General features: G+C 40.1%; 1 protein-coding gene across 4 annotated transcripts in view; it reads left to right on the top strand.

The window, feature by feature from the left end:
• Positions 1 to 7,398: 7,398 nt before the first annotated feature.
• The window catches only part of LOC135107275 (uncharacterized), a 55,508-nt gene continuing 38,794 nt past the window's right edge, over positions 7,399 to 24,112 (top strand). For 2 of the 4 annotated variants that reach the window (XR_010271678.1, XM_064016941.1), the window contains exon 1: positions 7,399 to 8,474. The gene's annotated coding sequence lies outside the window, so the exon portion shown is untranslated. Of the gene's footprint in view, positions 8,475 to 9,205; positions 9,357 to 24,112 lie in introns of all 4 variants that reach the window. The other 2 variants (XM_064016940.1, XR_010271679.1) reach the window with 2 other exon arrangements.

Below are 24,112 nucleotides of genomic sequence, written 5' to 3'. Positions count from 1 at the left end.
GTAGCAGAAGTGTCAGAAGCTGAAAATGTAATTATAAAACAACTGCAATCAAAGGCATTCCAAAAGGAAATAAATGTACTGAAATCATCTGCTAACCATAATTCTTTAATTAAAGGAGACAATGGCAAGGGAACAAAAGTGATAGACAAGACCAGTTCCCTCTATAAGTTAGATCCCTTCATTGACAAAAATGGTATCATGAGAGTAGGAGGAAGATTGAGGCTTTCTAATTTGACAGATGAATCCAAACATCCAGTCATCCTCCCCAAAACATCTCACATAACCCAGCTGATAATATGCCACCATCACAAAAGGACAAATCATCAAGGCAGGGGCATAACTTTAAATGAAATCAGGTCATGTGGATACTGGATAGTAGGAGGATCATCCCTAGTATCAAGGCACATTTCAAAGTGCATTATCTGTCGTAAAGTTAGAAGTACAACACAGGGACAGAAGATGGCAGACCTGCCTATTGACAGACTAGAACCATCACCTCCTTTTACATACTCAGCAGTAGATTTCTTTGGCCCTTTCTATGTCAAAGAGGGGCGTAAAGAGCTTAAAAGATATGGAGTGCTCTTTACTTGCATGGCATGTAGAGCTGTGCACATAGAGACAGCCAACAGCATGGATACAAGTTCCTTCCTAAGTGCATACCGTCGCTTTGTAGGACGAAGAGGGCCCGTAAGACAGTTGAGATGTGACCAAGGAACTAACTTTGTAGGAGCCAAATCAGAGTATGAGAAATGCTTAAAAGAATTAAATAACAATAAAGTCAGACAAGAACTCGTGAAAGATCAGTGTGACTGGATTGTTTTTAACACGAATGTACCCAATTCCAGTCACATGGGAGGTGTTTGGGAGAGGCAGATACGCACAGTGAGAAATGTACTCTCTGTGTTGCTTGATCAGCATGGTACTCAGTTAGATGACCAAGATCTGAGAACCTTCCTAGTTGAAGCAGAAAATATAGTTAATGGTCGTCCCCTAACTGTGGACCATCTTAACTCCCCAGAAAGTCTTACACCGTTGACACCCAGTAATTTGTTAACTATGAAAACAAAGGTAGTACTGCCTCCTCCAAGCATTTTCATTAAGAAGGACCTGTACTGCATAAAGAGATGGCGCAGAGCACAATACCTGGCCAACCAGTTCTGGTCCAGGTGGAAAAAGGAGTATGTGCAATTCCTACAGCTTAGAAATAAGTGGACAACACCAAAGAGGAATCTCAGTGTAAATGACATAGTTATCATCAAAGATCAGAATTTAGCAAGGAACCAGTGGAAACTGGGAAGAGTAACAGAAGTATCTCCTGATCATGATGGCCTAGTAAGAAAGGTTAAGGTCCTGGTTTCAGACTGTAATCTCGACAACCAGGGAAGACACATAAAGGCAAACAGGACCATCATAGAGAGGCCAATACATAGTCTAGTATTGCTGTTAGAAGGTAATGCATAATAATAGACCGGAGCATCCCCGCCAAGGAGCCAATGTAACAAAACATATTATGTGCTAATCCTAGTTTTAAGGTACATACTAATCTTAATTTAAGGTAAATTGTTACACAATTTAGGGGAGTCATGTTACTGTGTGTAAAGCGTATGTACCTCATGTGATTATTCCTCGGCATATATAAATGAAATGTTCAATAGTTTTCTATTTGCATGAAAACGTGTAATATGTGTGAGTATCAGTATTTACTGCTATATTAAGCACCGAAGCCGATGCTCACTTGTTGGTAGTGTGGGGTTAACCTGCTAGTCGCCTTCGGGCATCACTCACGGCCAAGTCGCGCTCAGACAAAGACGGGCAGGATGGTGACCGAGGTAAATACTTTAATTTTGTAGTAAAAACTGATTGTCATAGTGCTAAGTCAATTGCATGTATTGTTAATGAATATTGTAATATGTTGAAAGTGTTTAATATCAGTGTATAATGTTATTTTGTAAGAAATTGAGACCGAGAACTTGTTCGCAGTTCTTACGGTCATGCCTACCTCATCAATAAACGTCAGAGAGAGAACTGCCTTTCCTCGACCCTACGATGATGGGTGTGATCAGTAAAACAGATCACCTGAGAGCCAATTGATGCCCAGCCGGTGCGGCTACAGTATTTCTCTCACCATTTTAAGGGGTAGTGTTAAAGGAAATAACTCCTTGTAAAGACCAGTGTGCATTTGGCGGTCGAGTGTGGTTAAGGATCAGGCAGCCGGACGGGTCACCTGATGTCATCCACACACTATTCAGTCCTGTCTCAAAGCCACGCTCAATTCTAGAGAGACACCGCGGAGTAAAGATCATGGCTTCTCCCCTAGATAAAGAAGAGTTGGATATACTTGCGACTGCCTGTATAAACAGCATCATGAAAGTAGGCTTAAGAAAAATTTATATATTATATACTATGCTATATAATATACTATATTATATACTATTATATATATGCGGACACTGTACCTGACTTCATGGACGACAAAACTTTCTTGCACTCTCCTGAAAGAGCTCCTCATGTTGTTGATTTCTTGGTAACTAGCTCCACTGTTCTTTTAATTTTGCAACAAGCAAGTCATACACTGCATTCTTTTTTACTTTATCTGAATACTCTTTAGACCTGATTTTCCAAAGGCACGGATTTTCTTTGTATATTTCAATAAATTTTGCCCAAAATTGGCGCTGTTCTGTGGTGCAGCTGGTGGTCAGTGCGGTACACATATTGACAGTAGGTTGCGGAGATCTGTACTGAGAAATGTGGCCTCAAGGCCACCTCATGTGCCCATACACGCTCAAACAGGCCTAAACCGGACGCTGGCCGGACGGAGCCAACCTGTCAGCTACAGGTTCGTGAGGCCGCCTGTCCGGCGGCCTGCGCAGGCCGCCTGAATACCCCATACACGCTCAGTTTGGCCTGAACAGTCCTGTTTTATTCAGGCAGCCTGTCCGGCCGCCTGAGCGTGTATGAGGCCCTAAAGATGGCGTTCAGGAAAAACGCTATGCGGTGAGTGACGGCCGGTCAGTTGGCCACCTCGCTGAACCGTAATAGTGCCGGGGATGAGGGGGAGGAGAAAAGTTTTTCAAGTGAATTATGTTATCGTGTGTGTAGGATGTGAACGACGGTCTCTGGACCACCTCGCCTTATTTTCGGCCCCGGGGGAAAATAATCTAAATTTATTTTTAGCAGGGAGGAATGCCTATCATTTAGGAGGAAGTGTGTGAAGGAATTTTGGATATTAAGTTTTCTCTGTTCTTCTTCCCTTAAGTTCATGTGAATTAAAATGTGAATTAATTATGTTGAAATAGCTTTTAAGTAATTTTTTTTTGCGAGAAGGTGAGCTGTCATTCTGTTCTCCCAGTTGCACCCACCCCTTTTCTTAAACAGGAACTACGCCTATGAACTTAATAATCCGAAGAGACATCAGTACCTCTAAGTAAAATTCACAGTAACGCTACCAAATAATTATTTTTAAATGGTCGAACATGCTACCAAGTAACCAAAGGTATAAAGTAAAGAATTTAAGGTAAAGTAAGGTAATATATAAAGTCTGTGGTGGTGTTTAATAAAATAAAGTCAAGAAAAATAAAGAATATATTAATTAGACAAGGCAACTAATACCCTCTTACGGCACCAAACATGGTTGCAGCAGTGGGATCTAGGTTGATTGTTACTTAGAGGAAAAGGCACTGTAGCTGGGAACTGACAACCACTATTGGTCATAAAGCAAGCAAAATGTGGAGAATTTCCCTGGTAGATCACAGTCAAATACTGAGAGGGTCTAAGATGGACTGGGAGAAACTAGGGTGGACTTGGATAAACTGGGATGGATTGGGGTAGCCTTGATTAAGAATAAATTTATGTCTTAGTTTAGATTAAGGTAGATTCAAGTCTTAGCCTGGATTAAGGTAATATATCAAGTTAGCCTGGATTAAGGTAGATACATAAGTTAGCCTGGATTAAGGTTAGGTTCAAGACTATTAGTAAACTGTTCATGTTGACAAGTAGTTGGGTTTAGGAAGGGGATAAAAACCCAGGGAGGAGTTAGGATTCTTTTAATCTCTAACGTTTCAGCTGAATAGCCATCCTCAGAGAGACTGATTTACATGAGTGAAAACACACTATTTATAACAACATACAAAACTTTTGTATGTTATATACAAATATAATATAAATGTTATATATAAAAATACAAAATTTTGTATGTCGTTATAAATAGTGTGTTTTCACTCATGTAAATCAGTCTCTCTGAGGATGGCTATTTAGCCGAAAAGTTAGAGATTAAAAGAATCCTAACTCCTCCCTGGGGTTTTATCCCCCTTCCTAAACCCAACTATTAGTAAAGAAATAACCCAACAACATGGATAAATTTGAAAGAAGGTGCTGTGGGTGGGGGTTATAACGAGAACCCACAAGCTTTCCCAAACAAATTAAATTTGTAAGTACATATTACTAGAGACAAAATTCCCAAGTGAGAAACTCCCAAATAGAGACAAAACCATCAAAAGGAAAATATGGTGAGGGTTGCTTAGGGAAGTGACGGAGAAAACTGAGGGTTTCTTAGTGGAAGATTACCCATTGTCAGAATTTATGGAAAGGTTTGAGTATCAGCGACAGCTGTTGTTGTACATCAGAGTCCCAGAAATTAACCAAATTAAAAAAGAGCCCACACCAGGGTAGGGATGAGGAGATAGAGAGTTTAAGACAACAAGTAGAAACCCTAACCAAAAGCCTTAATCAACTAAGAGCCCAGACTAGCTCCCCAAGACAATCTTTGTCTCTCCAGAGAGAGACAAAGATACTCGCCTAGGCAACATGAGAGACGTTAGCCACCCTAAAAACCTAGCACTTACTGTACGAGTACCTATTGCAACAACCACACTCACAATCTCGAGCAGTGTATGAAAGCCCCAGGACCAGGGGAATGTTTTGACTGCCATAGGCAAAATTGTTGTAGGGGAAGCCAGATTGTCCAGATCGCGTGAATTACCAATTATGAGTAGAACAGGAGGATATAGAGATAGTCATTTCATTGCTGGTAAACATAATTTCTGCTCTAGTAGACACTGGCAGTTACATTTCCATCATGAAACAAGAAACAGCAAAAAGATTAGGAAAAGTAAATTGATAGAGACGCCTTCTTGCCTTACTGGGTGTTAAAGGGTCTCTCATCAGACTTTTGGGATCAGTAATGCTGGACGTAGAAGTGGGAAGCGAGGGTATTACTAAGCAGTGGGTACGAGCAGTGTCAGATAGCTACCAGACATCCTAGGAAATAATTTCTGTGGAACGCTAAGAAGACCGTAGTGTGGGGGAAGAAGCCTTACATCATAAGAGTAATCCACCATAAAAGTAAAAATCAAGAGAATTTGAAAAATAAAACCTTTAATAACAATCTCACTCTCTCATAATAATATCCACACACCCAACAAAATTACTCCAGGCCTCCATCAATCAAAGTTTGTATTCTTACCAAGCAAGGAGAAAATAGGGACTACATTAGTAATACATCCTCAAGGCAATATCAATGTGACCCATTTTGTGCTGTAGTAAATTAAAATGAAGAAATTCCTTACGCTGTAACAAATACTACAAAGGCTTCAAAAGTTTTCAAGACAGGTACCTTATTTGGCCAGTAGGAGGAAGTTCAATTTCTGTTCACATCATACATAATGACTTGGTGCCCCACTTTGAGCAGTCTACTGCCCTAGGAGACCGAAAGACAAAATTAGGAGACCTTTGGGTCCAACAAAATATGGCTAATTTATCAAAAGTTCAAAGGAAGAGTTTAGAAGGAACAGTTATGGCTAATGATCAAGCATTGATTGGAGATTGGAACTTTCATAACTTCCCCTTTTAATATTGAATTCTCAGACCACACTCCAATCATGGTGCCCACCTATAGGTACCTAGAGACAGCAAAGGGTATAATTAAGGACATGTTAGAAGACATGGAGGCTCAGAATCATAGAACCCTCCACCTCAACCTGGTTAAGTGCCATAGTACTAGTGAACAAGCCCAATGGCACCAAGAGAATGTGCCTTGACTATCGTAGAGTAAACCAACACCTTGCTACCGCCATCTGCCCACTCTCTAGATTAAATGAACTAGTAGAACAGGCCTCAGGCCATCAATACTACACAACCTTAGACTTAAAGGGGGCCTACTTCCAAGTAATGCTAAATGAACAATCACGAGATGTTACCACCTTCAGTGACAGGACATCATTGTATCGGTTCAGAAGACTACCATTCGTTTTTTTTCATGTTCCCTGCCATATTTCCAGGCAAATGGCCACTATCTTAACCCAGTTATTGAAGGAAGGATGGGTAAGAAACTATTTAGATGATGTCATCCTGTGGGCACCAGACTTCCCTATGCTAGAAAGGATTGATAAAGTACTTCAGGTCCCTGAACAGAATGGGATGAAACTAAATTTAAGTAAATGTAAATTTGGAGAGGCTGAAGTTAAATTTTTAGGTCATGTAGTCTCAAAGGAAAGATGTAAACCAGTTCCAAAGAATGTGGAGACTATTCAAGAAATTCGTCCACCTAAGACCGTCAGGGATGTCAGACGTTTTCTGGGCATGGCCTCATATAGAAAGCATAACCCAAACTTTGCATTAATAGCTGTGCCACTTACAAAGAAAAATACCCAATTCAAGTAGATGAAGGAGTGTAAATTAGCTTTTGAGAAACGGAAAGAAGTAATATCCTATGCCCCTGTCTTGATAGGGACAGATTTAACCCAACCCTTCCTAGTCACTACTGATGCCAGTAAAACTCCTGCTGGAGGAGTCCTTAGCCAGATACAACCTGATGGGAGTAACCAACCTATTGGATACTTTTCAAAGAAATTAATCTCTACAGAGACCCGGTACTCAGTCACTGATAGAGAGGCATTAGGGGTAGTTCTAACCTGCCGAAATTTCCATAACTACCTCTGGAGAAATGAATTCACTATTTATACAGACCACCAACCCTTGACTAGCATTTTCAAAAGGAAAAAAAAAAAAAAGCCCTTACATGAATTCTTGAGATGCGAAAATACTCTTATAATGTAAAGTATTTAAGGTGTAAACAACCTGGTGGCAGGCAACCTATCCAGGGCAGTGCAGATGCATCAGACACAGACAGATTTCCTAAGTCTGAAAGCCCAAGGTTTTTTGTACAGGCTCAAAGAGAGGATGTTTGGTGTAAAGAAATGACATAGTATCTGGAGGGAGGAAAACCGCCCACTAAAATTTATCCCAAGACCATTTTGGAACAGTTTGCAGTACAGGAAAGAATTTTATATTATGTCAGAGAAAAGACCGATAGGAGCTTAAATTATTGCCTGGCGGTTCCTCAAAGTCTAAAGAGCAAGGCATTAAAATTTTCACACATATCAACAGGGCATTTGGGACAAAGGAAGGCCATTGCCATGGTAAAGGAATCCTTCTATTGGGCCAATTTGAAACCAGAAACCTGTATGTATGTGAAAAATTGCATTGTCTGTTAAAGATTCAAGGATACCGCAGGATTACAGCAAAAATGGCAAGAGACACCTCCCACGCACAAACCACTTGAGAGGGTAGGAATAGATCTTACTGACATGGTGGCAGAAACTCAGGTTCTCGGATATGTCCTCACCATAATCGACCACTATAGGTGTTTTGTTACATTTGTACCACTTAAAAACAAATGCACTCAACTAATCATTAACGCATTGGAGAGCTATGTGGAAGATTTCGGAGTACCGCAGTCCCTGGTCTCCAACAATGGAAGGGAGTTCCTGTCTTACTAGTACCAAGACTTACTGGCCCGGCATCACATCACAGTGCACTACACGACACCGTACAACCCGGGAGGTGGCAGCACCGCACAGAGGACCTATTGCCCTCTGGGCACAATCCTGGCTGCTCTCTGTGCTGGGTATCCGCTCAGAAGGGCTGCGGAAAAGGCCAAACCTTGTGAAGAACTGGAAGAGTGGCTGCTGGCCCCTCCTGAAGTGTGATGTGATAATGGGCTGAAAATGAATCTCCACCACCCCAGATGAGATGTCCTCTTTAACGCCTCAGAGGAGTGCTAATGTGTGCAACATAAAAATGTCTGTTCCAAAAGACGCCTATAGTACTTAGAATTAAGTTATATTTTGTGTGAGTATGTCAGAAAAGTGAGAGAACATCCAAGGGTAGGGCGTATGAAGTGTATTTATTGTTCGGTCGAGTGGATCCAGTCAGTTGCTGTCCGCTGTAACTCTCCTAGGCCTAATTTGAGCCCTGAAGGACTTGAAGGGGGAACCCCGAGGGGAACCACTCTAGGAAGAGGGTGGACAGGCCCTACATACTCAGTCACATCTTAATGGGAAACCATTTCCTCACAAGAGGTATGGACAGGCACCCCTGGACAATCCACTGGCTGTGAGGGTTGGAGGGACATCAGGACGTAATCCAAGTTCTGACAACAACTCACCGAGGAAGGTCACCTGCTGTGGAGACGGAAGGTATGAGTGAATGAAGATGAGTGAATGAATATTTATATCTATATATGTTAAGAATGTCAAGTCAGGGACTCGGGGAGTGTTAACTTAGGTGCAGAATGTGCCAGATTTGCTAAGCTTGGCAAGTCATTCAGACTCTCAAGTGAGCGTAGGTTGGGATGCTGACAGGAATAATTTAGGAGGGTGGACAAAATGGATTGATTTAGGTGAGTAAATTGGAGTATGGAATCCACTAGGATAAAGGATGGCAACGGGTCTTCAAGGGACTTCAATGTTGTCGTTTTATGCTGAGACCTGTTAGGCTTATTGAGAATTTCAGGAGTGATGGGAGGTCGAAGAGAGAATTACCAAGTTTGATAACTCAAAGGTTTGCACTACCTTATACCTAGTTTCTTTTTATATGTGTATGTATATCTGTTGATATAATTATTGTTAGTGAGAAATCAAGTGATGTGAAAAAAAAAAAAAAACAATCTCCTGAGGAAGATAGCCATGTGATGCCGCCTTCCTTGTCTTCTCAGTGTATTTTAAATGACCCGCTGACGCGTATATGTAATAGCTCAAGTGGGTAAGGTATACAAAAATTAATGTCTCACCTGACTAGGCGGGAATACAGATATCAATCACTCAAAAGGGAAATTATCAAAAACAACCCCGGGAATTATTTTTGCTCCTGCCACTAAATTTTTCCACATTCCTTGATTGTTTTCACTAATGAGATGATAAATCCTAAGGTTGTATAGCGAAGCAGAGAAGAGAGGGAATTAAATGTTATCGAGGCATCTTGCAAGCCAGACCCCAAGAGGGACGCCACGAAAATGCGGCTGGGCAAAGCTCCGCTGTGCCTCGACGCCTTTCTTTACTCACCTCCCCTCTCTCTTACAGGTAAAATGCCTTGAAATTTAAAGTTATAATAGTGTGTGACTATATATATTTGTTAGGGAAGACAATGACAATAACTAGAGAGTGAAAAGAAGTGTATTAAAGTGAAATATAAGTGAAATAATGATATATGCATGCCGGGATGTCAGCAAAGCCGATGGTTCGTGACGCCACTCCCTACTCACCTCCGTTCTGTCTTACAAATGTAATGTTTTAGTTGAGTGCATTTCTCACACTATGTTAAGGGGTAGTGTTAAAAGAAGTAACGCTTGTAAAGGCCAGTGTGCATTTGGCGGTCGAGTGTGGTTAAGGCAGTACGTGTATGGGACCCGATTCCTTGCCACGAGACGTAAGGTCAGGAAAAACGCTTTGCGGTGAGCGACGGCCGGTCAGTTTGCCACCTAGCTGAACCGTAGCATTGGGGGAGGGGGAGTTCCAAGTGGATTATATTGCCGTGTGTGTAGGATGTGGGCAACGGTCTCTAGACCACCTCACCTTATTTTCGGTTCCGGGGGGAGTAATCTATTTTTTTTTTTTTTTTTTGAGCAGGCAGGAATGCCTACCATTTAGGTGGAAGTGTGTGGAGGAATTTTAGGTATTAAGTTTTCTCTGTTCTTCCCTTAAGTTCATGTGAATTAAATTGTGAATTAATTATGATGAAATAGTGATTAAATAAATTTGTTTTGTGAGGTGAGCTGTCATTCTGTCCTCCGAGTTGCACCCACCTCTTTTGTTAAACGTGAACTACGCCCATGAACTTAATAATCCGAAGAGACATGAGTGCCTGTGAGTAAAATTCACAGTAACTACCAAATAATTATTCTTTAAATGCTCGAACATGCTGTCAAGTAACCGAAGGTAAAAAGTAAAGAATTTAAGAAAAGATAAAGTAATATCATACAGAATCTGTGGTGGTGTTTAATGAAATAAAGTTTTAAAAATTTAAAGCATATATCAGACAAGGCAACCACTACCCTCCTTCGGCACCACACCAGTTCCAGGTGTGATGACAATAAAATGTTAATTCTGTATCAAATAACTGCTGCCAGTCACTTGTGTCATGTAATTTCTACCCACCCACTTGTATCGGTAGTCTTTGCCACCACTGTTCTGATATGATGAAGACTTGAATGTTGACCGTTCTGGATGAAGAGATAATGTAATCTTCAGAGTGTGGATGATGGCAGGACAGATGTCACAGATTACTGGCTTGAAGTTTTCCGAGGATGTAGATAATGATAGGTAGCGTGGATTGCGTGGGTAAGTGGTTTAGATATTGTGCAAGTAAAGGAACACACACAAAACGCGGATTACCTTTTCTTCCTTTAATGATGTTTGTACTGGTGATATAATAAGACGCCTGATTTTACGCCGCACACACTTGAGAGCTAGACGGAACTGAAGAACATAAGAACATAAGAAATAAGGGAAGCTGCAAGAAGCGACCAAGCTTACACGTGGCAGTCCCTGTTTGAAACACACCTACCTATTTCCATCTGTTATCCCCATCCATAAACTTGTCTAATCTTCTCTTAAAGCTCTCTAGTGTCCTAGCACTAACTACATTTTTACTGAGTCCGTTCCACTCGTCTACCACTCTATTTGAGAACCAATTTTTCCCTATCTCCTTCCTAAACCTAAATTTTTCAAGCTTGAACCCGTTATTTCTTGTTCTACCCTGGTTGCTGATCCTAAGAATTTTGCTTACATCTCCCTTGTTATAACCCTTATACCACTTAAAGACTTCTATCAGGTCCCCTCTTAACCTACGTCTCTCTAAAGAATGTAAATTCAACAGCTTCAATCTCGCCTCGTAAGGAATACTCCTCATCCCCTGTATCCTTTTAGTCATTCTCCTCTGTACTGATTCTAATAGACCTATATCTTTCCTGTAATGTGGGGACCAGAATTGCACCGCGTAGTCTAGATGAGGTCTGACCAGCGCCAAGTATAACTTTAATATTACTCCCGGCCTTCTACTTTTAACACTCCTAAAAATAAATCCTAGTACCCTATTTGCCTTGTTTCTGGCTTCTATGCATTGCTTCCCTAGACGGAGTTCAGAGCTAACTAAAACTCCTAAATCTTTCTCGTACCCTGTACCTACCAGAGTTTGGCTGTCTAATGTGTACCTATAGTGTGGGTTTCCTCTACCTACGCTAAGCACTTTGCATTTATTGATATTAAATTGCATTTGCCATCTATCCGTCCATTCATTCATTCTATCTAAGTCTGCCTGCAAGGCGATGGCATCCGATTCTGACCTAATTAATCTACCTATCTTTGTGACATCCACAAATTTACTAACATCACTACTAATTCCACTATCCAAGTCATTGATATACATTAGAAATAACAATGGCCCTAATACTGATCCCCGTGGCACCCCACTAATTACATGACCCCACTCGGATTTCGAGCCGTTTATTACCACTCTCTGTCGCCTGTCACTAAGCCATGACTCTATCCAGCCTAACACCTTCCCATCTATCCCGTGTGCCCTAACCTTTCTCAGGAGCCTTTGATTTTCAACTGAGAAATATACTTTTCACCCTCTCTCAGCACATCCCAGCCTCTCCCAGCACATCTCAGCCTATCCCGGCCTCTCCCAGCCTCTCCCAAACTCTCTCACCCACAATAAACTTAGAGTAAACATGAATTTATTAAGATTTTCAACTGAGAAACATACTTTTCACCCTCTCTCAGCACATCCCAGCCTCTCCCAGCACATCCCAGCCTATCCCAGCCTCTCCCAAACTCTCTCACCCACAATAAACTTAGAAAAAACATGAATTTATTAGATTTTCAACTGATAAACATACATTTCACCCTCTCTCAGCACATCCCAGCCTCTCCCAGCACATCCCAGCCTATCCCAGAACATCACAGAACATCCCAGCCTCTCCCAAACTCTCTCACCAGCAACAAACTTAGAAAAAACATGAATTTATTAAGATTTTCAACTGAGAAACATACTTTTCACCCTCTCTCAGCACATCCCAGCCTCTCCCAGCACATCCCAGCCTATCCCAGAACATCCCAGCCTCTCCCAAACTCTCTCACCTGCAATAAACTTAGAAAAAAACATGAATTTATTAAGATTTTCAACTGAGAAACATACTTTTCATCCTCTCTCAGCCTCTCCCAGCACATCCCAGCCTATCCCAGCCTCTCCCACACTCTCTCACCAGCAACAAACTTAGAAAAAACATGAATTTATTAAGATTTTCAACTGAGAAACATACTTTTCACCCTCTCTCAGCACATCCCAGCCTCTCCCAGCACATCCCAGCCTATCCCAGAACATCCCAGCCTCTCCCAAACTCTCTCACCCACAATAAACTTAGAAAAAACATGAATTTATTAAGATTTTCAACTGATAAACATACTTTTCACCCTCTCTCAGCACATTCCAGCCTCTCCCAGCACATCTCAGCCTATCCCAGAACATCACAGAACATCCCAGCCTCTCCCAGCCTCTCCCAAACTCTCTCACCCACAATAAACTTAGAAAAAACATGAATTTATTAAGATTTTCAACTGATAAACATACTTTTCACCCTCTCTCAGCACATCCCAGCCTCTCCCAGCACATCCCAGCCTATCTCAGAACATCCCAGCCTCTCCCAGCCTCTCCCAAACTCTCTCACCAGCAACAAACTTAGAAAAAACATGAATTTATTAAGATTTTCAACTGAGAAACATACTTTTCACCCTCTCTCAGCACATCCCAGCCTCTCCCAGCACATCCCAGCCTATCCCAGAACATCCCAGCCTCTCCCAAACTCTCTCATCTGCAATAAACTTAGAAAAAACATGAATTTATTAAGATTTTCAACCGAGAAACATATTTTTCATCCTCTCTCAGCCTCTCCCAGCCTCTCCCAGAACATCCCAGCCTCTCCTATTCTCTCCCACACTCTCTCACCAGCAACAAACTTAGAAAAAACATGAATTTATTAAGATTTTCAATTGAGAAACATACTTTTCAGCACACTTTTCACCACATCCCAGCCTCTCCCAGCCTCTTCCAGCCCACACCAGCCTCTCCCAGCGTACCCCACACATACCTCTCCCTCTGGAACTTGAGAGAATGCAAAATCTGTGGTGTTTTCTACCGCAATGACCACATGTGTAGGGTGTCGTCCCCAGTCGCGGACACGAGAGCTCCGTCGTTAATGAGGAAAGACAGAGCCTCAACAGCGGCATCGCCTTCGTGTCTCAGGTGGACATCCACGCCTGGCCTACCTATGCTGTAATTGAGTTAAGGAATGGGTGTTGTGGAGGAATGGGTGAGAAATGGGCGCCTTTCTCGGAGTTTTTGAAGGATAACTCCGACTTGATAATGAACTGATTGTGCTATCTGAACTGGTGACTGATTGATGACTCTGCTCTCTGATGAGTGACTTGAAAGCTACACCACAGGTCTATTTATGGAGAAGTGCCTACTCGAGTTAAGAAGAAAACTGAGGGAATGGCCAATTATGGCCCAGAAACTGGGGAAATTGGGCCAATCACAGTTGGCGTTATTTTAGCTAATGACCTGCGAGGATGGGACCTGCAGGTGTTTTCTCAAGGGACACTCAGCGAGGGTGGTGAGGTGTGGAATTCCCCAACGAGTGAGAGGGAAGGTAAAAATAGATAGATTTAACAACATGGGGACACTAAATACATGGAAACATACAAAAACATGAAATAATATATATATATATATATATATATATATATATATATATATATATATATATATATATATATATATATATATATATATATATATATAATCATAATAATATTACGACTGATACAGTGCCTTCTCCAACGAGAAATGCGTTTTTGCACGAGTATGATAACAATAGAGCATTAAGATACGAAAGATAATGATAATAGTACATGAGCAATAATCCTTAAGAATAATATTCAGACATGACACGATAATATATAACATAGTATATTTAAGCAAGAGAGAATTTACACATATATATGCAGAATATTGAACCCATACAATGACTAAACCTTAGTGTGAGAGCAAAGTTTTTGTCTGTAAGAAGGTGTGTGAAGTTAGATTTGATGAGCTATCAGTTGGCTCAGGATGGAGTATTATCTGTTGTGCATGCTCATCATCGAAACTTTTGTTAAGACGTTTTAAGTGTTCTGCTAAGGTCTTGAGACCTAAAAGCTCGACTTTGTTGTCATGGAGAGAATCTATCGCACGATATGGAGCAGTGAATAATGGATCTAATTTAGAGTTACGATCGTGAACTCTAGTGAAAACGATATCACCTACTTCGATGGGCTGTTGCTCAGCGGTGCTGTTTCTCCATCTTCTCACTTGTGACAAAGTGAGGCGACCATGAATGACCTTATGTGTCTATTGAAAATCGCGCAGACGACACTTAACGTAATCATCCATGTTATACACAGGGCGCTGGGCACTATGGAGGCATTTGTACGGAAGACGCTTGTCTTTACCAGACAGCACGAAGTAAGGAGACTCGTTGCTGGCAGAATGAATCGCTGAGTTTAGAGAGCAGGCTAATCGAGGAAGCCATTCGTCCCATGTATGCTTTACTTCCGTTATGTGTCGCAGAATGTCAAGGATACGTTTATTGCAACGCTCTATTTTGCTTTTTGAACTGGGCGAGTGAGAAACAGTGTTGCATTTCTTGATGTGAAGTTCTTTACACATCTGTAAGACCGTTATTGAATTCTATGCCATTATCAGATAAGGACACGAGGAGAGTCATAAGGACAAATTGCGTTATCAATGACTGCGCAACCAACAGAATTTGTTGTTTTGTTCTTGAGAGCAACGAGGATGGTGAAGCGTGAAAAACTGTCAACACATACCAAAAGATAATAATAACCATGCTGTGTAAGTGGGAGCTTGAGCAAATCAACAGAGATGGCATCCCATGGTGCTGAAGCAATGGGATGTGGCAGTGAGGCATTATCGTGAGCAAGTGATGCGGAGCGTGAAGCACAATGAGAACAGAGAGCGCCATGCTGAAAGATATTTTTTTTCTCATAGTTTGCCATAAGTATTATCGTTTGGCCTGTTTAAGGCATCTGTCTTGACCTGGATATGGATATGGTAAAGAATGATGCTCACCAATAACTGAGGTATCACGAGCTGAGATAAACGCTCACTAGAATCGTCGATCATTTGATTTATACAAGAGACGTCTTGAATGAAAAATATATCAGCACTCACCTGCAACTTAGGGAGATTAGTTTCGTCACCAGATTCGAGGTAATATGTATCATGTAATTATGTATGTTTATTTTTGTTAAAGAATAAATAAATAATTTTAAATTCTCAATGTATTTACCAGGTATTACTGAACTTCGACTTCATTTTCTGTCAAAATATTGGTTAAAAAATGGTGGTACACGTTAATATCGATAATAATAATAATAATAATAATAATGATAATAATAATAATGATAATAATGTAAAAAAAACATGATTAATGATAATATTATTATCATTATCATCATGCATCATGCTCCCCCATACATACTCGCAGCCCGTGACGTCACACTCCCGCCAATGTCTTACCCACCCATGCTACAGGATATTGGACCCTTCTCTCTCGACCCCTAAAACTGGTTCGCTTACCCACTCACTGCTACGGGATATTGTACCCTTCTCTCTCGACCCATGCCTGGGTCAGCAGCTGCGCCTGTCTGGGAGGTTGAAAATAGAATTTTTTTTTGTAAGGACTATCCATCATACTTCCACTGTAACAAAGGTCTTACATTCAATCACAGCGCATAGAGGACAGGTTAAACTAGTGTTATATGCAATAAAACGGTTTTCACGGGGGTGTGGCGCGTTAGACCCTTGTTACGCACCACTACTCATTTACTTAAACCAATGTAACCGCTTCCGATTTAAACGCTTTTCCAGCCCGGCGCTTCGGGTTAGATCCACCAAATCCGAAGAAATCGTATTGGAAATGTTGGGGAGAACTACCCTTCCCCAACAGCAAACCCCAGTAATATTTACCAGTCCTATACAAGGGAAAGTTGTTATAAATATCAAAATGTAGCAAAGTGTTCCTATGCGACAAAAATTATATACAGCCTCTAAATTAAGAGATTTCGGCGTTCGAAATGCCGCGTTCGGATGCGTTTAGGAAACTGTTTGCAGTCCGAGAGTTATGGTTTATTTCCAGCCAGCGTCCACTGTCACCTTACAAGTACCGGTATTATTTTAAATTTTTAAGTCTCAATGTAGCTTTTTCTTACCCTTACTCATTCTGAGTAATTTGAACTCCATATATATATATATATATATATATATATATATATATATATATATATATATATATATATATATATATATATATATATATATATATATATATATTATTTATTTATTTATTTATTTATTTATTTATTTGTATTTATATCCACCACAAATTATTTATAATGCTGACAGCAATTTTTAAAGTTTAGTTAGGTTAAGTTAGGTTTAGTTTGGTTTGGGGGTTATTTTTATTGATATTGTTTCTGGGCAAGCACGATCATCACTCGTTAGTATGAGGGTAAAGAAAATATCGGAAATACTATTTTAATTCCCATTTATTACGAGCGAAGCGAAGTTTTCTATTGAGGTTGAAGTTACATTTTGAGCGCCCTGGCCTGACTGTAACGCCGTTCAAACGCTAATATCTGTGGAACTACGCGACCGATCCTAACGAAATTAGCACTCTATGATAATACAATTCTATTAATTTTATATTACATAACTTTCGTTTCCCCTGTTGTTTGAAGTTAATTGCTAACTTCCAAAAAGTAGAAGGGTGTCGAAAAAGTTATTTTGTAAAGTGGTCCTGTTTTCTGCAATTTTCACCAACTTTCTTTTGTTTTAACGAGATAGGATACACAGTGCTCAGCGCACAATGAAATTTCTTATCCAACGGTATATACCATAACTATTCGGCTCTCACAAAGTTTTTTTTAGCTAGAGTGATTTGAATCTTAGCCAAGTTTCCCGGCCCATCGCGCCCCGACCATAACGCTATTCAAACGCTAATGTTTCATGAACTACGTTGCCGATTGTAACGAAATTTGCACCATCTGATAGCACAATTCTATCAGTTTGATATGATGTAGGGTTAATTTCTTCTATTGGGTGAATTCAATGGGTAACTTGTAAAAACTGTAAGTGTCGAAAATGCAATTTTACAACTAACCTCAATTTTCTGCAATTTTCATCAACTTTTATCTGTTTCAACAAGAGAGGGCACATACCACTGAACACACAATGAAATTTCCTATCCAACGGTATACACCACAATTATTCAGCTCTCACAAAGTTTTTAGCTAGAATGATTTGAATATTAGTTCATTTTGCGATTTATGGCTTGGTTCCACTTTTTCATTATTTTACTATTATATTTAAATTACTAAATTAATTTAGGTTAGGTTAGTTTGTTTTAGGTTTAGTTTATTTTAGGTTACTGACCGCTTCGCTCATCAATCGCCTATTGAGGTGTTTTACTAGTCAAATAATATAAAACCTCCCATGCGTCTTTTGGACAGCGATTCCACTGGACTTGACATAGGTGTGTCCATGTACTTTCAATCTTTAAAGTAACTAGATGGATTTTCACGTTTCTTTTAATAGTGTACACAAAGGAATGACTTACGCGTTTCCACATATACGTTCAGTGAGAAACGCTCACCATTAACTTTTGACACTTTAAATTTTGACACTTTCTATTAATGAAGGAGTTTTTGGCTAGTTCTCCAACTAGCCAAAATTCCTTCATTAATAGCGTAGCTGCACCGGCTGGGCATCAATTGGCTCTCAGGTGATCTGTTTTACTGATCACTTCCATCATCATAGGGTTGAGGAAAGGCAGTTCTCTCTCTGATGTTTATTGATGAGGTAGGCATGACCGTAAGAACTGCAAACATGTTCTCGGTCTCAATTTCTTACAAAATAACATTATACACTGATATTAAACACTTTCAACATATTACAATATTCATTAACAATACATGCAATCAACTTGGCACTATGACAATCAGTTTTTACTACAAAATTAACTATTTACCTCGGTCACCATCCTGCCCATCTTTGTCTGGGCATGACTTGGCCGTGAGTGACGCCCACAGGCGACCATTGGGTTAACCACACTCTACTAACAAGTAAGCATCGGCTTTGGTGCTTAATATAGCATTGAATACTGATACTTACACATATTACACGTTTTCATGCAAATAGAAAACTATTGAACATTTTACTTATAAATGCCGAGGAATAATGACATGAGGTACATACGCTTTACATACAGTAACAAATAGAAACTCAAGATCTTTCAACATCTAACTCTTCTCGTGACTTCTGGCAATTAGCTAAAAACATTTCCAATAATTTTGCTTTTTCTTCTTTCCCTCTTTTATTTCAACCAGATGGCACCACTTCTATCACATCTATCTCTAAAGCTGACCTCTTCGCTCAAACATTTGCTAAAAACTTTACCTTGAACGATTCAGGGCTTGTTCCTCCCTCTCCTTCACCCTCTGACTACTTCATGGTACCTATTAAAATTCTTCACAATGAAGTTTTCAATGCCCTTGCTGGCCTAAACCCTCGGAAGACTTATGGACCTGCTGGAGTCCCTCCTATTTTTCTCCGAAACTGCGCATCCGTGTTTGCACCTTGCCTAGTCAAACTCTTTCAACTCTGTCTGTCAACATCTACCTTTCCTTCTTGCTGGAAGTTTGCCTACATTCAGCCTGTTCCTAAAAAGGGTCACCGGTCTAATCCCCCAAACTACCTTCCTATTGCTTTTATTTCCTGCTTATCTAAAGTTTTTGAATCTATCCTCAACAGGAAGATTCTTGAAAATCTATCACTTCACAACCTTCTATCTGATCACCAGTATGGGTTCCGTCAAGACTGCTCAACTGGTGATCTGGGTTTCCTTACTGAGTCTTGGTCATCCATCCTCTTTTAGAGATTTTGGTGAAACTTGTACTGTTGCCTTAGACATATCAAAGGCTTTTGATAGAGTCTGGCACAAAGCTTTGATTTCCAAACTACCGTCCTACGGCTTCTATCTTTCTTTCTGTAATTTCATCTCAGATTTCCTTTCTGACCGTTCAATTGTTGCTGTGGTAGACGGTCACTGTTCTTCTCCTAAGTCTGTTAACAGTGGTGTTCCTCAGGATTCTGTTCTGTCATCCACTCTCTTTTGATTATTCATCAATGATCTTTTAAACCAAACTTCTTGTTCTATGCACTCCTACATTGATGATACCACCCTAGCACTTTTCCACGTCTTTTCATAGACGTCCAGTCCTTCAGGAATTAAACAGTTCACGCAGGGAAGCCACAAAACGCCTGACTTCTGATCTCTCTAAAATTTCTGATTGGGGCAGAGCAAACTTGGTATTGTTCAATGCTTAAAAAACTCAGTCTATCAAACTATCTATCAATTCGACACAATCTTCCAGACAACTACCCCCTCTTCTTCAATGACACTCAACTATCCTCCTCTTCTACACTGAACATCCTCAGTCTGTCCTTTTCATATAATCTAAACTGGAAGCTTCACATCTCATCTCTAGCTAAAGCAACTTCTATGAAGTTAGGCGTTCTGAGACGTCTCTGTCAGTTTTTCTCACGCCCTCAGCTGCTAACTCTGTACAAGGGCCTTATCCGCCCATGTATGGAGTTTGTTTCACATGTCTGGGGAGGGTTACACTCATACCGCTCTTCTAAACAGGGTGGAATGACAAGCTTTTCGTCTCATCAACTCCTCTCTAACTGTCTGTCTTCAGCCTCTTTCTTATCACCACAAAGTTGCATCTCTAGCTATCTCCTACCACTATTTTCATGCTAACTGGTCTTCTGATCTTGCTAACTGTATGCCTCCCCTCCTCTCGTGGCTTCGCTGCACAAGACTTTCTTCTTTCTCTCACCCCTATTCTGTCCACCTCTCTAATGCAAGAGTTAACCAGCATTCTCAATCATTCATCCCTTTCTCTGGTAAACTCAGGAACTCCCTGCCTGCTTCTGTATTTCCTATGACTTGAACTCCTTGAAGAGGGAGGTTTCAAGAAACTTTTCCTTAAATTTTTGACTACTGCTTTGTACCCTATTCGGGGACCGGCATCTCAGTGTTCTTTTTATTTATTTTTTTTCTTAGATTTTTGTTGCCCTTGGCCGGTGTCCCTCCTACATAAAAAAAAAAAAAAAAGGTATATTAAAGGCCAAAATTGGTTTGCTTTTTGCCTCCGATTAAGCCACTTTCGCGATCGCTCCGAACATCACCATACAACCATAGATTTCTTCACTATTTAAGAGCGAAGTGAAGTTTACTATGGAGGTTGTTTTATTTTGAGCGGCCAGGCACGGCCCGGCCTGGCCTGACCCAACCATAACGCTATTCAAACGCTAATATCCCCGTAGCTACGCGTCCGATCGCAAGGAAATCAGCACCATATAATAAAACAACTCTATAAATTTTAAATGATATAGCTTTCATCTCCTCTTTTGGTTAAAGTCAATCGGTAACTTGCAAAAAAGTAGAAGTGTGTTGAAAATAGTTTTTATTTATTCATTTTTTTTTTTCAAAATTTCTCAATTTTCACCAACTATTTTTTTTTCTCTTAACAAGATTGGACACATACCATTGAACGCAGAATGGAATTTCCTATCAACGGTAAGCTACCAACACAACCATTCGGCTCTCGCATTTTTTTTTTTTTTTTAATATAATATTAGGCTAGTGCGCCATCTCCCGGGTGCCTGAAATTCTCTCTCTCTCTCTCTCTCTCTCTCTCTCTCTCTCTCTCTCTCTCTCTCTCTCTCTCTCTCTCTCTCTCTCTCTCTCTCTCTCTCTCTCTCTCTCTCTCTCTCTCTCTCTCTCCACTGGGTTTTACTGCTATATTTTATATGATGATTTTGAAGGCATATTTGGATAGATCACCTCTTTCTTTAGGTATAGCTAGAAGGAAAATGCAAAAGTCGATCTAGTAAATGAGAAATAACATGAAATTCGGCAACTTTTCCTCGTCGCTGAAGAAATCAAAGCTACCAACTATGCGCAAAGCTTAGATACGATTGAAGCAAAGTCTACTATAGAGGTTGTTAAATCTGAAATAACCTCAATAATCTTAATTTTATGAGTGTTGTTCTAGTTTCTTAAGTCTCCCTCAAAATGGACGGCCAATCTCTCGTTTTCGTTTACTGTCACATAGTCACGTTCCTATAATGTGCCAGTATTTCTTGCTGCTGTGTTTCTAGTCCTAAATAAGGGGCTTTAGCCAAGGAAAAGAACTTTAGTAATTTATGTTCATAAGTATTACATTTACTAAGTATAAGTTTATAAGTCAAAACTCATTGTGTGATAGTTTTTGTAGTTTTGTAAGAATGTACTGAGAAAGGAAGAATTAGAGCTGTTGACAAACATGATGGCGTCTCACTTAGCCCTAGAATCTTCTCCTATTTCCGAGTTCTGTACGATGGAGAAATAGACATTCTTCAGAGGTTGTTGTTTCTTTTTGAGCAGCCCGGCCCGGCCAGACCGTGACGCTATTCAAACGCTAATATCTCCTTAACTAAGCGGCCGATCGTAACCATTGGGTGAAGTCGATGGGTAACTTGCAAAAAGAAGAAAGGTGTCGAAAATAAGATTTTCAAAAACTACTCAACCAATTTTAATGCCATGTTGTTATAATTTAAATAAAGCTCCTTATATCAAATTTAAAGTAACGCTGTGCATGCGCAAAGTCAAAGCTAACTTTTTAATTGATTAACTGATCAAGCTCAAGTTTTGTTGTTAATAAGAGTAATATAAGTTAAAACTTTTTTGTAAAGTGACCGTCAGTTTCCTGCAGTTTTCACTAACTTACTTTTGTCTCCACAAGAGTGGATACATATCACTGAACACAGAATGAAATTTCCTATCCAACGCTATACAGCACAACCATTAGGCTCTCGCAAAGTTTTGAGCTTGAGTGATTTGAATATCAGGCAAGTGAGCCATGTACGTGGTGACAGAAATTGCCACCAGCTTTTCAACTAATGAATTGATAAAGCTCAGTTTTTCTAGGTAATAAGATTAATACAATTTATTACAAAAAAAGCATGTCAAACTTGTAACACTATAGCGCATGCGTAAAAAAAAAACAATAAAACTTTTTATAAACTGACCGTCAACTTTTTGCAATTGTCATCAACTTTTTTTTTGTCTCAACAAGAGTGGACACATATCACTGAACGCAGAATGAAATTTCCTATTCAGTGATATATAGCACTACCAATGGACTCTCGCAAAGTTTTGAGCTAGGGTGATTTGAATATTAGGCAAGTGCGCTATGTGCTTCACTCATCAATCACCTTCTGAGGCATTTTATGGGTATTTACCAGTGAAACGCCTTGGAAGACGATTGACGAATGAAGTGTAAGTAGTGGATGAATGGAAGAGATATTTCAATAAATGAGAGAGAGAGAGAGAGAGAGAGAGAGAGAGAATAACCTAAAATAACCTAACAAAAAATAAAATAACTCAACATAACCTAAGCTAATGTAACCAAATCTAACATAATGTAACCTAACCTAACTTAACCTAATCTTATAAAACCTTATGTAAAATAACCTAACCTAAATTAACGTAACCCAAAGTAAAGTAATGTAATCTCACATCAGGTAACCCAAGCTAAAGTAATTTCACAACGAGTTTGCAGGACTTGCAGTTGCTCTCCTTTAAGATCAGGCAACTCACTGGTAAGCGGTACCGCCAGAGACAAAGTTCTGTGCAAAATATCACCACTAAAGTTGTAAGCAGCAGTGCCGGTGGGAGTACATACCTTCACATACTTCGTAGACTCATCTGTAACTGGTCTAGGGAGTACTTACGTAGGCACATGATGAGAGAGAGAGAGAGAGAGAGAGAGAGAGAGAGAGAGAGAGAGAGAGAGAGAGAGAGAGAGAGAGAGAGAGAGAGAGAGAGAGAGAAACTGGCAATTTGAGCCACAACACACATTGCGTATTAGAAAAAAAAAAAAAGCTAAAAACTTTACTGGAGCCCAGTGGCTGTGCTATATACTGTTGGATAGAAAATCTAATTCTGCGTTCAGTGGTATGTGTCGAGACTTGTTGAGAGAGATAAAAGTTGGTGAAAATTGAGAAATTTAAAAAAATCCCATTTCTACAACCTTCTACTTTTTGCAAGTTACCCATTGACTTTACCCGATAAGAGATGGAAGCTATATTACATAAAATTGATAGAGTTCTGCTATCATATCTTAGGAGAAGGCAGTAGGCACCTGCCGAAATGATAATTACTCCCAGTGAGATCTAAAGCACTGGATCAGGGGGTGTTGTGAATTTATCATTAAACCCAGCTGTGACCTCACTGAACGTTTCCCTTTGTGTCTGACAACACAAGGGAGCAGTCACAGCCAGCCCTCTAAAGACAGCTCTCAACCTCCACACAAACCTACAAGCACCTAATAAAACACACACCCTTCACTCAAAATATCAAAATTCATGGCGACTCCTACACCAGTCTCGGGGTCCACATCTGGGGAAGGGACCACAAATGTCCCCAGGTCGGACTGCCCTTCTGATGACAACCCTAAGTTTCTTGACACACCCCTCAACTTTTTCTTCATTAATTTCTGCAACATTCGTGGTCTAAGATCTAATTTTCAATTTGTAGAACACCACCTCTCCTCTTCTAAACCTCATCTTTTTTTTCACTGAAACTCAGGTGTCTTAGGCAACTGAG

This window comes from Scylla paramamosain, chromosome 15 (assembly GCF_035594125.1).
Source record: "Scylla paramamosain isolate STU-SP2022 chromosome 15, ASM3559412v1, whole genome shotgun sequence".
Taxonomy (NCBI): domain Eukaryota; kingdom Metazoa; phylum Arthropoda; class Malacostraca; order Decapoda; family Portunidae; genus Scylla; species Scylla paramamosain.
This window is presented reverse-complemented; position numbering and strand designations above follow the sequence as displayed.